Here is a 17,255-nt window from a genome sequence, read left to right on the forward strand (position 1 = left end):
TTTCCTCACCTACAAAAAGGGATAAAACATTGGTTCATCCACTTTGAAGATGCCCACGTGAGGATCAGATGAGCTTAGAGAAACTCTTTACAACCTTGAATGGCAAAACCAATACAGCATACAGATGTTATTTCTCATTTGTTCACTCAAGAAAATATTGAGGTCCCTACCCTGCCTCAGCTTCATCATGCAGCACAAGGACTTCCGTGAAATTAAATCAGTGTGTCAAAGAGACATCTGCTCTCCCATGGCCACTGCGGCATTGTTCAGAGTCGCTAAGAACAGGGGTCTTAGTGAATGGGTAAAGTGTGGGACATAAAAGCCATGAAAGGATGAGATCCTGTCGTTAACAACACCATGGATGGAACTGCATGATTGTGTTAAATTAAGTAAGCCAGGCACAGAAAGACAAACACTGCACCATCTTCCTCATGGGTGGATGTTTAAAAGTTGATTACATGGAAGTTGAGATACAATAGTGTTACCAAGGCTGGGGAGAAGAGGGGAAGGAAGGGTGGGGAGAAGTCATTATGAAAGTACTAAGTTACAGTGACTATAACAGAGTGACTACAGACAGCACTATGCACTTCAAAATGAGAAAAAGGTTTTGTCATAAAGAAATGTTAAATGAAGAAATAGACATGTTTAAGTTGATTTAATTTTTTTCATTTATTTATTTATATGTGTATGTGTGGGGGCACACACATGTTGTGGCAGGCCTGGGGAGGTTAGAGAACTACTTTCAGGGGATGCTTCTCTCCTTCCACCATGTGGGTCCCTGGGATCAAACTCAGGTTGTCAAGCTTCGCAGCAGCTGCCTTTACCTGCTGAGCCATCTCGCTGGCCCCTGTTTAAATGATTTAACATTACATAATGGATACATGTATTGAAACATCATGTTCCTCCTATGCATGCACAATTTTTATGTTTACATGTACTAGTTAAAAATGAATTTAAAGGTTGGAGAGACAGCTCAGTATGTAAGAGCACTGAGTTTGAATTCCAGAACCCATGTAAAAAGCCAGGCACAGCCACACCAGGTTCAGTGACAGACCCTGTCTCAAGAGACAGTGATAGAGCAGGACATCCAAAGACCTCCTCTGACCTCTGAATGAGCACACATGGGCACCCCCCCCACACACCCCTACACTGCACACACATACAAAAATTTTAAAAAAAGAGAGAAAAACTAAACCAATGCCTTCATAGAGCTCTTGTTGACTGTTATTTAGGCTGGAGGAAGTAAAGAATTATAAAATATCCCATGAAAAAAGTTACAGCATCTACTTCCTGGGCTGAACAACAGCAAATGATTACCTGTTTCTTTTTTATTTAGTTCGTCTTTGTAATGCAGAAACAAGAAAATACTTTAAAAAATGAAAACCGTACTCTTACTAAACACAGTAGGCATGAGGGGTGAGTACAGTGATCTAAACTCATGGTAACTCCAAGGAAATGGGGACAAGCTAAAGACACAAGAGTTCCCAAGCTCAGATCCACTTTTTTCCTCTTCCTGCAGGGAGAAAGTTGATCTAGATTCAGCAGATGAATCTAGAAGTTTACAAAGTAGCTGTGAGCAGAAAACCAAAGCCAGCGTATGAAAGGAGCCAGAGCCATGATGCCTCTCTCTGCCCCACGGGCCACGCAGGATCACCGGTCAACCACTACTACCTCCTGTACAGCCTCCAGAAGAGCTCAGGTTGGGCCTCATTGGGTGAATTAAGCGTCCCAGCAAACACAGCTCACCACTGAATTCTACAGCTGAGGAAAATCACAGAAGTGTTAACAAAGTCTTGTCTGTGAGGGAGTCATTAGATTGTAGATTGGATTGAGATAGGAAAACCCACCTTAAATGTGGGTGACACTGTTCCACGGGCTGGGGTTCCAGGTTGAGTAAGAAGGAGAAATCAAGCTGAGCACCAGCATGCATTTTCCTGATCACTAAGGATGTGGAACATTTTTTCATATGTTTATTGGATATTTTTACTTCTTTTGAAAGCTGTCCAGCTAATGTGCCCATTTATTGACTGGATGATTTGTGGAAGGAGGTTGGTGTTTAATTTTTTAAATTCTTTATATATTCTAGATATCAATCTCCTGACTGATGTACAGTTGGCAAACACTTTTTCTTACTCTAAAAGCTGTCTCTTCAATCCGTTAATGTCTTTCTTTTGCATTTTAATATTTTGTCAAGTATTTCTCATATTTAGAACTAAATAATTATTTTAGACAATTAGGAAAAGGATTATAACTGAATACAAATTTGTGATAACATTATTTTGTTACAATAATTTTGTGTGTGTTATTATTTAAATCACAACATAATGATTATATAGTTACAATCTTGCTTGCAAGATTGAATATTGGTTTGTTTTCTCTCACTAAACATTATCCAAAACATTTTCCCAAGTAATTATTATTCCAATCTGTAAATTTTACTGTTGCCTAATTTTGTATCAAGTTAGAATCTAATTTATTCAATAGTTTTCTTACTGTGCATCATTGGAATCATTCCCAATTCTTCACCATTCTACCCGGTGTGCGGCATGTTCAGTCCATGCATGAGCCATCCAGGTTTGTCTCAGTCTATGTATCTTACTTCTAAGACCACAAGATTGGTAGAAGCATAATCTTTTATTCGAAAAGAAATAACACTTCCTGTGCTATGTGACAGGGCAGACTTTAGGCTCATTTCTTTCCTGCTCATTTACTGAGACAAATACAAATGTTTTAATTAACAGATTTGCATGAACGCACCAATTTCCTCTTTATTTTTTGGAAACGCAATGGAATGTGAATTTTAGTTTGTGATAATCACTTCATACATCTGAGGACAGCAGACAGCGATGTGAATATGGTGTGTGACACCAACAAAGGCCAGGCACGTCACACAATGCCCAAAAACACAGCTTCAGGACTTCAGATATGAATTCTTGGTTGGAAGACCTTCACAGAAAGAAAAGGAGCCTTCAGACTTTTCCAGAGTCAATAACTTCTTGACCTTCTTCCAGTATGAAATGTGTGGATTAGGGATGACACTTGTTAATTCCAACAACATACATTAGGCAACTCTACAGCCCACTGGGACCTGTCTTTGTTAATATACTGGACACCTGGCGAGTCACTTGAGTACAGAGAATAGCATCTATGGACTTCACACGTTTCTACAGCTAGAAACTTATTACCAGAAACAAAGCAATTTTGAAACCAACCTAGAAGAACTGGTTTGCTTGACAGTGCCCATTAGCAAGTGAACAGAAACGTATACTCTCAGCACAAATTGCCGATAATCTGGGTAAAATACGTTTGGAAATAAAATCTCTTGAAAGGCAAATCCCTGGTTGTTGTTGTTTTCAAATGTCATTCCGGACTTGGCAGCATGTGCTTTCTGTCCTGTTCTTGGTTTAGTTTTTAGAGTTATGCTCCTCTGTCCAATATTCCAACCACAGAAAGACATTTACCCACACTCCCAACTCCTTACTAATAATCCAATTATGTGTAATTATTCCCACGGCACTCAGGATATGAAGCTAAATTTACATACCCTTTAAATTTTCTCTTCTCAGATAGTCCTGTGCTAGACAGGGAACGTGTCTCATCCAGCACTTGTGTAATGTCTCATTGTGAGCCTCAATATAGACGATTATTTGAAATGCAACTAAAATACAGTATTAGAAAGATTTTCTCTTTTCAAATTGCTCTACAATCACTTCCTTATAAGATCTTCATGAAGTGGGGCACATGGCCAAGCCCTTCTAAAGTGCAAAGTTAATTGTTTTCAACTGGTGTGGCTAATTCATGGGAAATCTTGCCTTTACATGCTCCGTTCTGAGCCGTTAGCTCAAGGACTGCTCTCTAGTCCCATTAGTTTGGCCTCTAGGTTTAAGTTATTATTATTTTTTTAAAAAATTATGGGGCTGGAGAGATGGCTCAGTGGTTAAGAGCACATACTGCTCCTGTAGAGGACCTGAGTTTGATTCTCAGCACCCACATCATGCAGCTCACAACTACCTACCATCCCAATTCCAGGGGCATAATGCCTCTGGTTTCATTGGACACACGTTCTTGCGCGCGCACACACACACACACACACACACACACACACACATAATTAAAAATAATTAAATTTTTCTTACACTTATTCATTGGGGGAGGGCATGCATGCCTTGGTGCATAACATGTGGAGGTCAGAGGATGACAACTTATGGGAACTGGTTCTCTTCATCTACCATGTGGGTTCTGGAAATGCTCGGGTTGTCAGGCACGCACCTTTACTTGACAAGTCATCTTGCCCACCCTTGGCTTAAATTCCCACTGTGTGCCTGCAGCCTCTTACCCTAGCTTGCTCCCAGATCTGCAGCTCAGAATGCATGGACTATAGCATTAGTTCACTTCCTTCGTACTTGACTTCACCCTACAGCAAACACATCACTGACAGGGAAAATGCGTTTCTGTGATAGTGGATTTTTGTCACCTAACCGAAGACTGTAGGGAAATAGAAGGATATAATAGTGGGCACTAGGCTCCAATTACTTTAAATCCTTCATTTCATAAAAATTACAGAGCCGGACATGGTGGCGCATGCCTTAATCCCAGCGCTCAGGAGGCAGAGGTAGGCGGATCTCTGTGAGTTCAAGGCCAGCCTGGTCTACAGAGTGAGTTCCAGGACAGCTGGGGTTACAGGGAGACCCTGTCTCAAAAAGACCAAAAAAAAAAAAATTACAGATAAAAGAATACGACGCCAATTTATTCTTGACAGAGGGTCAGAGCAGGCATATTCCTGTCAGGATGGTGGAATCTTAACTTTCAGAGGAAGGGGTTCTGAAAAACTTTCAATCTAAGGAAAATGAAAAGAAAAAGTTCCATGATCATAACCAGCCTAGTGACTACACTGTTTCTTATTCCAGTCGTTCTTAATCTTGAAACATCATGGAGTCACTTGGGAAGTATTTGCAAAATGCTGGTGCCAGGGGTCCCGCCCCTGCTCTCACTCAGGCCTCTCCACCGGCTGATTCCATGGGTGTGTCATGGAACGCAGGCATCCACATTTTGCCAAAGCTCTTAAAGGACTGGAAGTTCTCTCTCCCTCTCTCCCCACTTTACTGAGCAATACTTATGTCCCATGATGAACTGAAGACATTTGAAAAATGATTAGCCACTTAATTGAATGCCTAATCTTAGAGCTATGTGAAACAGCCATAAACTGGGGCCACAGCTCCACATAACCCAGTATCTCTCAACTAGGACTGGCATTCTACTCAAGGAAGACAGTATGGATTTCCAGTGTTGTTGTTATGAAACAATGTATTATGCTCTTTATTAATTAAATTATAACAAGCTATACTAATTACAACCTTTCTGAACTAAATAACAAAGGGAAAATTTGAGGTTGATGACAGTTGAATATGACAGTACATACCTGTAATTCCAGCACTCAAGAGCCTAGGACAAGAGGATTACAAGTTCAAGGCTAGTCTGTGTTATATGGTGAGTTTAAAGCCAGTCTGGAGTCTATAAGGAGACTGTCTCAAAGAATCAAACATATAACATCAAAAGGCTGATCACCCACAACTATACTGTCCTAACAGCTGACTGATTCTGCTCCCAGGCTTCCTCTGAGTTTTCAAAGCACACTGAGCATATGACTTTATGCCACTGTTGTAAGTTTCAGTGTCCTGCCCCTCCCAGAGCTGGAGCTTATACCCAGGGAATTCCAGGGGCATGATCTATTTGTATCCCAAATACAATAACTAGAATTGATTAAGTTGCATTATGGAAAATGGTTCCTTTTAAGCTAATTTACATAAAGTATGGTCTAACTATAACTGAATGTTTGGAAGAATAAACACAAAACTGTTCCTTTGTTAATTCTTCTCCCATTTTTTACTTCTTCATAAATTAAAATCATTACCATTTATAAATGATATAAATGAATGGTATAAACATCATTCAAAACCTAAGGAACAAGGTAACTTGTTTTACACCTTTTAATCTAACATGAAAACTAAACAAATGCCCAAAATCTAGGCCATGTTTCTATGGGACCTAATTACATGAGGCAAGAATCCAACCACTCAAAATTCATACCAAATTTTGTTCTGTTCCATGATGAAGAACATATTAAGAAATCGTGTTTGGGGGCTGGAGAGGTAGCTCAGCTCAGCACTTAAGAGCACTGCTGCTCTCACAAAAGACCCAGGTTTGGTTCTCAGCATTTACACGGTGGCCAACAACTACCTGTAACTCCAGTTCCAAGAGATCTAATGCCCTCTTCTGGCCTACTGGCATTGCATGCACATGGTGCACTTACACACATACAGGCAAAACAGCCATACACATAAAATACAAATAATAAATAAAAATATTTTAAAAGACAGAAATCATGTCTTACGGTAAGAGAGTATCTTTATGAAATCATCACCTGTCTGACAGTATTTGTTTCTTACTATAATTCTTACTTATTATTACCATCGTTCATTTTGCCCCAAAGTTCTCCTATATTACTTTTACTTTAAAAACTGGATGGGAATGAGAAGTCAAATGTTGGTTAAGATGACGTGGATCCCATCAATATAATAAAATCATGGAGAGTGCTTTTGCTTTTCTACTAGTTTATTCTTTGGCAATTTAATACATGTATACATCTGGCCACACTCACTTCTCCACCCTCTCTGATCCTCCCTTCACTCCCACCTGCCCTCCCACCCCAAGTCCCCAACCGACTTTCATGTCTTGTTTTGTTTCGTGCTTTGCTTTGTGATCCACTGGATTTAACTATGCTACTTCCATGGGCATAGGTGTAGTTATCCACTGGAGCATGGGACTAACCAGTGGTTATATGACTGAAGACAATGGCTGCTCTCCTCCAGCAATCACTGGGCTCCATGAGCCCTCTCCCATTTATGACTGGATGCTTGCTGGCTCCACCTTATGCAGGCCACTACACCTGTTGTGAATTCATGAGCACTACAGCCAAGTCATGCCCATCAGACAGCATTTCATGACCCTTCTCTCTGGCATTCTTTCTGCAACCTGTTCTTCCCTGTTCCCTGAATCTATTCTACCTCAAAAAACTAGGTGACTCTGATTTATTCACTTTTAGAATGGCTTATATGAAGAGCCATGTTACACAAATGTGTGGTTTTAACACAAGGCAGTAAGACAGAAACAACAGTGCCATAAAACGATTTGATTTAGTTCTTACATTACAGCTCTTTCTAAGCTACCAAGCATAAAGCATTCTCTGCACCCTAAAAGCAGAGTTACAGGAGCTGGAGAGATGGTTCTGAAGCCCTCTTCTGGCCTCCGTGGGCATAGCACAACACAGGTGCACTTACATACATGTAGACAAAACACTCATACATACAAAACAAAAATTCATAAGTCAATAAATTTTAAAAAATCATTGCCAAAAGCAAGAATAACAGACTAGCAATAAAGTACTTATGATCAATGACAGTAATGTAAATATTGCTAGGGACAACATATCATAGCTCAACCTTTGTAATTTTAAATTTTTCCAATAATTTCTATAAAAGCCGAGTTAAGGGCTGGAGAGATAGCTCAGTGGTTAAGAGCACTGAGTCCTCTTGCAGGGGACCTAGGTTCGACTCCCAGCACCCACATGGCAGCTAACAACTGTCTGTAACTCCAGTTTCAGGAGATCCAATGCCCTCTTGTGACTTCCGCAGACAGTGCACAACATAGGTGCACCTACCTACATGCAAGAAATATATTCATACGCATAAAATAAAAATAGTAAATAAATTTTTTAAAGCCGAGTTAAATTTTAAGATGATTATAATATTTTGTCCTTAAAATATTACCATAAATGAGATTCTCAGTAGGAGACCAATATTAAAGCTGAATACTGAATAGAGAGTAAAAGCCTATATCGTCAAAGAGGTCATAAAATATACCGATTGAAAATGTGCCTTAATATGGATGACAGAGTATATGGCTTCCAGTGGGAGGGGCTGTGAGAGCTTACCAGTAGGGACGGGGGTATAAAGATGATTAAGATTGTTTGAAATATTCTGTATAAAATACATAAAAATTCAATAAAAACAAATTTAAAAACAATTTCCCACTGTAGATTCACCTAATATGAGGAGCCCAGTAGTCAATAGCATAGAGACAGCAATAGAATGGTGGTTTCCAGGAACTCTGGGAGAAGAAGGAAAGGAGAGTTTCTGTCCAGTGAGTACAGAGCTCAATTCAGGATGATAAAAATAGTTCTGGACAGAGATACTTTTCATTGGTGGATGATACTGAAAATTCCCAGTGCCGAGTGTGAGACACCTCCCTAGGCTGTTGGTCAGGAAGGCTCCAGTAGCCCCCAAAACAACACGGTCTATTGCCATTGGTCTAGGTTGCCCACCAGGGCTTGATGGCAAGACCCTACTGCCAAAGATACCACACAGCTTGGTCACAAGGCAGAGGAAAATCAAGCTGTAACTGAGCAGGAGGGTCCCTCTCTGCTGGCTAGCTTTCACAGTGCCAGAAGATGCTATGCAGACAGCCTGGGAGAAAAGTCATCAGTGGTTTTACCTAGCTGCGAACCTTTCTTGCTATAATACTAATCTGCCAAGAAAGATCTGTCCACTGTTGCAACAGTGGCATGATGGTTATGGGGGGAACCAACTGCTTTCTGATTGTATTTGTATCCTGCTCCACAGGAGGAGCCATGGCCAGGAGCTCTGGACCTAGTCCACATGTGTATTTATCAAGAGCCTATGGTTTTCCATGTTGTCAAACTGTCTCCTAAATATTTATGCCTACACCCATAGACAACCTTGATCATAGTGACTTCTTTTTGCAACAGAGAATTCAGAGGCTCACGGTTGTCAAGGGACTAAAAACAAGGACTGTTGAGTTTTCAGTTCCAAACAGGACATCTATACCACCCCCTCCAGTGCTCAGAGAATATCTCAAAAGAGGCCGAAAAGGATGTAAGAGCTGGATGATGGGGAGGAGTGTTGTCTTCTGGACATGATATGGCCATTGCGATCATAAACTCATAGCAGCTATGGCTGCCTGCACAAGACTGGGCCTGTCGATGAGCGAGGGCCTCATAGGGCACAGCCCCTCCCCAGGGAACTACTGGCTGTTGGTGGCTGCTGGGGAGAGGAGTCTTTGTTTTCAGTGGTACAGCCATTGGTGAGTTCCTGATGCTCCAGTAGGTAGTGCCATACCATGCCCACACTGGTGGCCCTGGTTAAACTCAGTGGCTCACCAAACCAAACCAAACCAAAAGACATAAAGGTGAGAGGGGGACTTGTGGGAGTGGGTTGGCAGGGGTCAGAGGGGGATAAGAGAGGGTTAGGGTGAGTGTGATCAGAATGTACCATATACATGTATGGAACTGTCAAAGAATAAGTTTAATTTAAAAGAAAAGCTCTAGAGACCGATAGTGGTGATGGTAGCCCAACAAGGTGAATGTACTGAAAGCCATCCAACTCCCCACCTAAAAATGGTGAGATTGATAAACTTTATTTATATGTATTTCAGAACAGTAAGAAAGGTCTCACTGCATAAAACAAAGCATCTTTAAAAACTTGAATGCTAAGTTGTAGGAGCAAACTTTAAGATCGTAAACTGGAATCAAAGGTTTCTTTATTCATTCAACAAATCTTTATGGAGCTGCTCTGCTGAATCAGTGAGGAGCGCAGCAAAGACCCTGCATATCTGGAGTTTACAATCTACTATGGGAGGTAGTCAAGAAATAGGTAAAAATATTGAAAGTAATTTTAGGGTAAAGGAGCTTGCTGTGCAAGCCTAGCAACCTGAGTTCACGCCTCAGGACCCAGGTGAAGTTGGAAAAAGAGACCTGCTCCATGGAGTTGTTCTTTGACCTCCACATACATGTTATGGAACAGGCATTGCACACATATGATTCACTTGCATACATGCAGGCAAAACATTCAACAAATAAAATAAAAATAAGTAATAAAAATAATAAGACCTAGTGCCAGACAGGTAATTAGAACCAAAAAGTCTGGCCCTAAATAAAGGGGGTGATCTGTAAATCTTGTTGCTGTCAAGACAAAATAAAAACTGCATATAAAATGATATCTTGGCCTGTATATTTTCACTGTTTCTCTAAATTTCATTTCCCTCCTTTTGTCTTAAGAAGCAAGCATTTACTCAGATCATGGATCTTTATATGTGCTATGGTTGAGGCTCTTACTCCAAATGCATTTGGCCAATCCGCACAGAAACCTTGGTATTAAGGGCTCAGCATAGACTGGCAGCAACCCCTGATGCGATCTGGCAGGGTGGGTGGATGACCTGCAGAGCAATGTCACTGCTGTGGCTTTCAACAATGATAGGCACAGGAAGCCAAGACCACTAGCTAGCATGCTAGACGCCAGCCCAGAGCTCCTTCCACAGAAAATGGACACATGCCACATTCCAGTGATATCATCAATCCTGAAAGCTCTGGTAGAAAACTGAAAGCAAGGATAAAAGTTCAGTCATTATCAACTGCACCCGAGAAATGTCTCCATGTAAATATGGACTTTCTGTAACATCAAGCCAGATCAATGGCCATGAGATTGTTTAGATATACTGGCTGGCAAGTGTTATTCTTAGAGTTGGCATTTTACCAAATATGTACTTGCTTATGGGGTTTGTAAGTTACCCTGTGCTCCCCCTTCCATGGAATGTGCTAGCATATTATCAAATAGTTCTCAAGGTGGCCCCACTGTTCTCAGAACTTCTCTTTGGAAGAAAATGTCTGATGAATGAAAAATTCCTGAGACTGTTTCCAGCTTGGGGTCTGGCACTGAACTCAAGAAAGGCAAATTGGAAGAAAGTACAAGCATTACTTGGAACACCGAGTGAACTGTGCAAAAGGCATGGAGGTGGAGGGGATGGAACTGGCAGCAGCCCCCAAATCCAGCAATGCAGATTCAATCCGTCAACAAAAACGGTTCTTGAGAAAAGTCTGCGCATGCTTTTAAGACCTGGTTCTTGAACTGAGAACGTGCCACAAACAGGCCTGTCATGGTAGCCTCTGGGAAGCCTCACTAGAAACAGCAGGTTTTGGTTTTGTTGCAAGGGACAACTGTTTTGCAGCATAAAGTAGAAACAGAAATATGCAGGCTGTTCTTCAGAATAGTAACTGTGCCCCAGACATCTCAGGTGTGATGAGAAGAGGAAAATCTGAATACTAAGGGACATAGACAGATGAGCCAATCTAGTGTTAGCTCCTTTATGCTCCGTACAGCCAGTAGGAGAATGGTGTGTAGCTCAGAAACTTCTGTCTCACGGAAGAGGAAAACCCCAAGGCTGCTCCTGGACAGGCCTGCCCCTGGTCAACCATGTGCTCTCTGAACTGAACTGTGCTTCCAGCACTTGACAAAGGTTTACATTTTCTTGGTAAAACATTGGGAGTCTCATCTATGGTGACTAGATGTGACTGAAAGTGAACATGACTAGAACAAAATGAGACAGCGTGAAAAGGGGGTTAACATTCCTTAAAGGAAAGCCAAACACAGCAATTTTATCCACCTGTGGAAGAGTTCAGCTTTCTAGGTATATTAGCAGGTCTATGTGGTGTACTTTTGTATATTTACAAAGCATGTTAACAATAATTAGCATTGAATTTTCCAAACCTTTAAAAGTTAGGAAGATTACAACTGTCTTTCAATAGACTCTGAGCCTTAAAGATACGTTATTTCCATTAAACTTCGTATCTTAATGGCCTGGAATAGTTCGTGAGTGCAAAATAAGCACGCAAGAACGAATGAACGGCACATAAGACTGGCAAACTGTTTTTAAATCGGTCTAAATCCCTAATCTTTCTCGCTGTTCTTTCTCCTTACTTAAGGGGGAACTAACTACTCATGATTCCTCCTGGAACTCTGGTCATCACTGAGGCAGTGAGCAACATTACCTGTCAGTCAGTTTTCTCTGCCTCCTGGGCTACAGGAGTGGTAAGCGAAACAGCGCATATAGAACACCTTCTTAGCCCTGCTCATCTATCTCCTTTCCCAAAGTTGACCATGGCTGCAGATCCGGAGTAGACTCTGTTACTCTTACTCTTAAAAATAGATGATGCCACCAACTCAGTGTCCAGGTGTCATACCCTTAATCTGTGTGGCAGGGATTAGTTCTAAGTAACTCTACATTCTTGCTTGGTTCTTTCGTGTAATCAACAATTTGTAAATTTCAAAATAGAGCAAAGAGAAGAGTAACATGCAGTCTGATTGGATTTGAGTCCCGTTCCACAGAAGGGAATCCATGCCTGGTATTAAAAACCTGGTCAAAACTCATGCAGGTGAAGGTCATGGGCACTGAGGGGAACTGAATACTGCTGTTTAGCTAGGCTGACATAGTGTCAACCTTCTAAATATTTATGTTCGTACCTATCAACAAATGCTACTCACAACCTTAATCAGAAATCTTCTCTTTGCAGTGAACAGCAGTGGATACAGGGACTCATGGCTACACAAAGTACTGAGAATAGGTGGTGGACGAGTGCTCAGCCCTAAACAGGATGTTATGTCCTCTCCTCCAAGGCTCAGGGAACAAGAAGAGGGGGCAGAAAGAATAGAAGAGGTGTCAATAATGAACTCACAGCAGCTGCGGATGTCTGCACTGAGTCTGCCCAAGAACAGGCCCGTTGCCTGTCAGTTATGAATAAAGGAGAGGCTCAGGGGGCCCTATCTGTCACTGCTGACAGATTCAGGGAGCTGGAGAGTCAGTGCCTTCATCTGTGTTCCCACTGGTGACAAGACTCCATTGGTCACAGATGGCCCTGGTTAAATTGAATGGGTCACCAAACAAAGGCAAAAGTCATGAATCTGGGAAAAGGGACAGGTAAGCAGGGATGTTGTTGGTAGGGAAGGAAAGGGGATAAGAGAGGGTGAGGGAGAGAGTAACCATAGTACATTGGATACAAACAATAATAATTAAAAAGTAACATATAAGCTGGACCCCAACACACACAGAAAATAAAAGATGATCTACAGATCAAATCTAAGTCTGGATTCAAGACTTGGAAGACAAGCATATCGGTGATTTAACAACTCCACAATTCCTTTCTCCCTGGCAACCTTCAGTTAGGAGTGGACTTGTGCCCAGGACTGGCCAATAACATGCAGGTGGAGGCGTAAGGAGGACAGAATCCAGGAATGCTTTTCACTGTGATGAAATGAGATAAGCTCCTCTGGATTGCCTATGCCCTTGTCTCTTTCGTCTTTCAGGAAAGATATGATGCCTGGGAGTGCACTAGACAACTTGCAATCATCAGGACAAGTGTTCATGCACTAGGACAGTAAGCAGAAAGAAGAAAGCACTTCGCCTCACTAGAAAGATGACTCAGTGGTTAAGAGCATGCACTGCTCTTCCAGAGAACCTGAGTTCGACACCCAGCACCCACTTCAGGCAGCTCATACTAACCTGTAACACCTGCACAGCACTTACATGCACAAACCCACATACAGACACACACAAATAAAAATAATAAAATAAAAAATTTTTACAAAGAAAGTACTTTAGTCCTTGATGGCATTTCTGAGTATGTGAATCACTCACCCACTACCTTTATCTCTACCTTTACCTATGCCCCTCCCCAACCAACCTTCCTTCCTTCCTTCCTTCCTTCCTTCCTTCCTTCCTTCCCCTTCCTTCCTTTCTTTCTTTCTTTCTTTCTTTCTTTCTTTCTTTCTTTCTTTCTTTCTTTCTTTCTTTCTTTCTTTCTTTCATGCTAGATAGTGACTCCAGAGCCTCACACATGTTAAATACTCTACTACCACTGGGTTAACTCCTTAACCTCAGGAGCCTTTTACATTTTTTTTCCTTTTTATTGAATTTTTGCACATTTCATACAATATATTTTGATCATATTCAGATCTCCTCCCCTACCTGCACCCCCTTACTGCCCCCCCAACTAAATTAACTTTCTATTAGCCTTATTTAAGTTGTGGTTGAATTTTCTCTGCTTTTTACATCTATTCAAACTCATTTCCAAATCTGAGATGTTAGTCCATGGATGCTGTTGTCCTTTAACTTGTTGAGAATGACCCAAGAGGAAGTTATTACATCTGTGCAATTTTTATGTAGCACGCATTTTAAAAACTGAGAGAAATAGGAGTAAGCAAAGTAGGCCGAGTATATGAATTTCACCCAAGTGCAAGTGATAATTCCAGGTATTTCTGCATCAACATGTGTTCTAAGAATCAAATGACTATTCCTTCCTGGCAGCTAAGTAAGGAGTCCAATGTTGGGACATGATTCTGAGGACCCACTATAACACACTTCTCTCTGAATCACACAGATTTTTCAAGTTAATTCCACATTAAAATGGTCATACTAATCACTCCCACCAGCTCTCCTTTTTAAGACACATTCCATTTTAAAAAATAAACTTGGTCATATCTAAGCCAGATAACCATGTTTCTCTATTCTGTTTTCCAAGTAATTTAGATATTTTGAATATGATACACCCACATATTACCCTCAACTGATTAAAAAAAAATTACACTCCCTTCCCCCGGCTTCCCAAATATTATGTGTTTAAACTGATACCATTATAATCCTGATGACATAAAAATTGCAAAAATGGAATGCTGGAGCTATTCGCAAACAGTGGCCAAATTCGAACTGTATGTCAAGAAGAATGAATTAAGAAGAGAGCAAAGAACTGCACAAACATCTCCAGAATCCAGGTCAGGGAGACACCAGGACATGGTCGCCATTACAGCAGCATGGGTAATCGTCCAGTGTTAAATGAGGTGACAGCACTGATGCTTCACATAGGCACAGATGGCTCATTAAACAATAAAACAGGCTAAGCTACAGAACTGTGGTTCAGACTCAGGGAAAGGGGAAGGAAAAAGTGGTGACTGAACTATTATAGTTTCTCTTCAGTTCCTTCTTTCCACTCTGTGAGAGGATCACCGCCATACACACCTTTAAAAAATTATTTATTATTTTTATTTTATGTGTATGAGTATTGCCTGCACATATGCAAGTGCACCCGTGTTGTGCAATGCCACGGAGGTCAGAAGGGGGTGTTGGATTCCCCTGGAACTGGAGTTAAGGATGGTTCGTAGCCACCACGTGGGTGCTGGGAATCAAACCTGGGTCCTCTGTAAGAGCAGTCAGCTCTTAACCGCTGCACCATCTCTCCAGCCCCCATACACACCTTTAAAAAAAATGTATGTAAGTGTGTAAGTGTACCCATGTTGTGCAATACCCAAGGAGGTCAGAAGAGGGCGAATGATTCTACTGGAACTGGAGTCACGGAGGTTGTTAACTGCCATATGGGTGCTGGAGGTCAAATCTGGGTCCTCCGCAAGAGCAGTCAATGCCCTTAACCCCTGAGCTGTGTACCCAGCTCTCACAACACACCTTTTTAATCCCAGATGTTGTTAATTTGAAAAAGTTCATCCAGATCGTGGAAAGCCTTCTGATGACGTGTGAGTTGAGAGAAGTGCTGAGCACCTCAGTACAGAAACCGCCACAACTTCCAGCTGGTTGTACTTCAGATGCTCATGTCTAAGATGAGCCTTGGGATCTCTCACATTAGAATTGGAAAGAAACTCACAGCGAAAGGAGAAATAATGAACATTTACAAACACAGTACTGGCTAGCCTTACATGTCATTTCCCAAGTCTCATAGGTCTCTGAGGGGGACTTATCCCCATTTTACAAAAGAGGAAAACTGAGGCTCAGAGTAAAGTTAATGAACTTGCCCAAAGTTATGCAAGGACTAAGGATCAGGATGAAACATTCAAATTTGGATGTTTCTGATTCTAAGAGCTGAGCTTTCCTCATTACATTGCCATTCTCAAAGAGATTAGACTACACAAGGCTAAATTAAACCTGAAGTAAAATAATTTTCTCAGTTTCACCAATTTCCATGAATGGCACGTGGAATTAAAGCTCTGCTCTCTCCGATCTCAGAGCAGGCTTTGTGTATGACTTCATGCCTCCTCTTTGGTAGGAATTTTCACTTTCCTGCATCCCAGGACAGGACAACAGCTCCTGGAATTAAAGCAATGCCTATATAAGCCAGGAGCTTATTTATGTCATCCTAAACCTTCAGCTACATTGAAACCCTCAGCACAGTGATAGGTGCTGTCCACATAAAATGCAAATAATCACAATTTTGTTTTCATAAATATGTTGACGTTGAACCATGAGAACATAGAATCAGTTTTGAAGTGGAGAAGCCCAGATAGGTATCCTAACACTCTACTCCTTAAACTGGGGGCATTTTGTATTAAATTTTATTATTAAATAACTAACATATATATGGCATGTATTTTAATGTCATATGTTGCATTGGAAAGCATTATAAACAGAAAAGGCAAGCAACATCCCCCTACAAACACGTTTTATGTACAGATAGAGCTAGAAGCACCTTTTGTACCTATGTGATTGTGGCCAAATCATTTACTCTCTTTTTCCCAGTTTTCCTAATAGTAAACAAGGATGGTAATGACATAATTGTAAGAATTAGGAGGCAACATACTGAAATAATTAATCTTGTTATTTTTAATTGTAGCTTTTATTACATAATATACAAATATTTTTTATTGCACTTTATTAATTTCATACATTTCCCACTCAAATCCAGACCCCCTCCCCTATTCATACCTCCCCCATCCTCCCACTGAACCCTATGCACTCTGCCATACATGCTGACTCTAGTCAGCCCATCCAGTGGTCATATGTAAGTCATACTCTCCCTCACCCAGCAGCAATCAGTCTTAAATAGTTCTGAATCCAGTGCTGGCCTCCCACCTATTTCTCACCCTCCCTTTGGGCCCTTGTTTAATTGAGCTGACATGGGTCCCACTTCAATGCCACCACTGCCACAGGCTCACCTGAGCAAACCTCCAGTGGCCTGGAGACCTCTACCTCTCTGTGTTCATGAGCCAACCTTGGCTCTTACAGTCTTTCCACCTCCTCTTCCACATGCAATGGTCCCTGAGCCGTGGGTGGGTGACGTTCCACATAGGAGTCCCATCCTACACTCTACAGTCTCTTATTCTCCAAAACTTGGCCAGTTGTGGCCTTCTGTATAAAAAAAATTTTTTTTGACCTAAGACACATCATTTGATTGGTTTCAGAAACACCAGACAGAATCGGCCTTACTGGAATACTTTCAAATAAAAGTCCAGGTTGAAGTGTTAGGTAGTGTATCCTCCTTAAACATAGCAAACAGTGATGATGAATAATATTCTTTTGTTTTAAAAAGAACTATTTATTGTTTTATGTGTATGACTGTATTGCCTACA

General features: G+C 41.2%; 1 protein-coding gene across 1 annotated transcript in view; it reads right to left on the reverse strand.

Moving 5' to 3' along the window:
* The window catches only part of Fbn1 (fibrillin 1), a 223,254-nt gene that overhangs the window by 124,935 nt on the left and 81,064 nt on the right, over window positions 1–17,255 (reverse strand). The window lies entirely within an intron of this gene.

Source organism: Nannospalax galili, unplaced genomic scaffold, assembly GCF_000622305.1.
Source record: "Nannospalax galili isolate Female #2095 unplaced genomic scaffold, S.galili_v1.0 scaffold735, whole genome shotgun sequence".
NCBI classification, from domain to species: Eukaryota; Metazoa; Chordata; class Mammalia; order Rodentia; family Spalacidae; genus Nannospalax; species Nannospalax galili.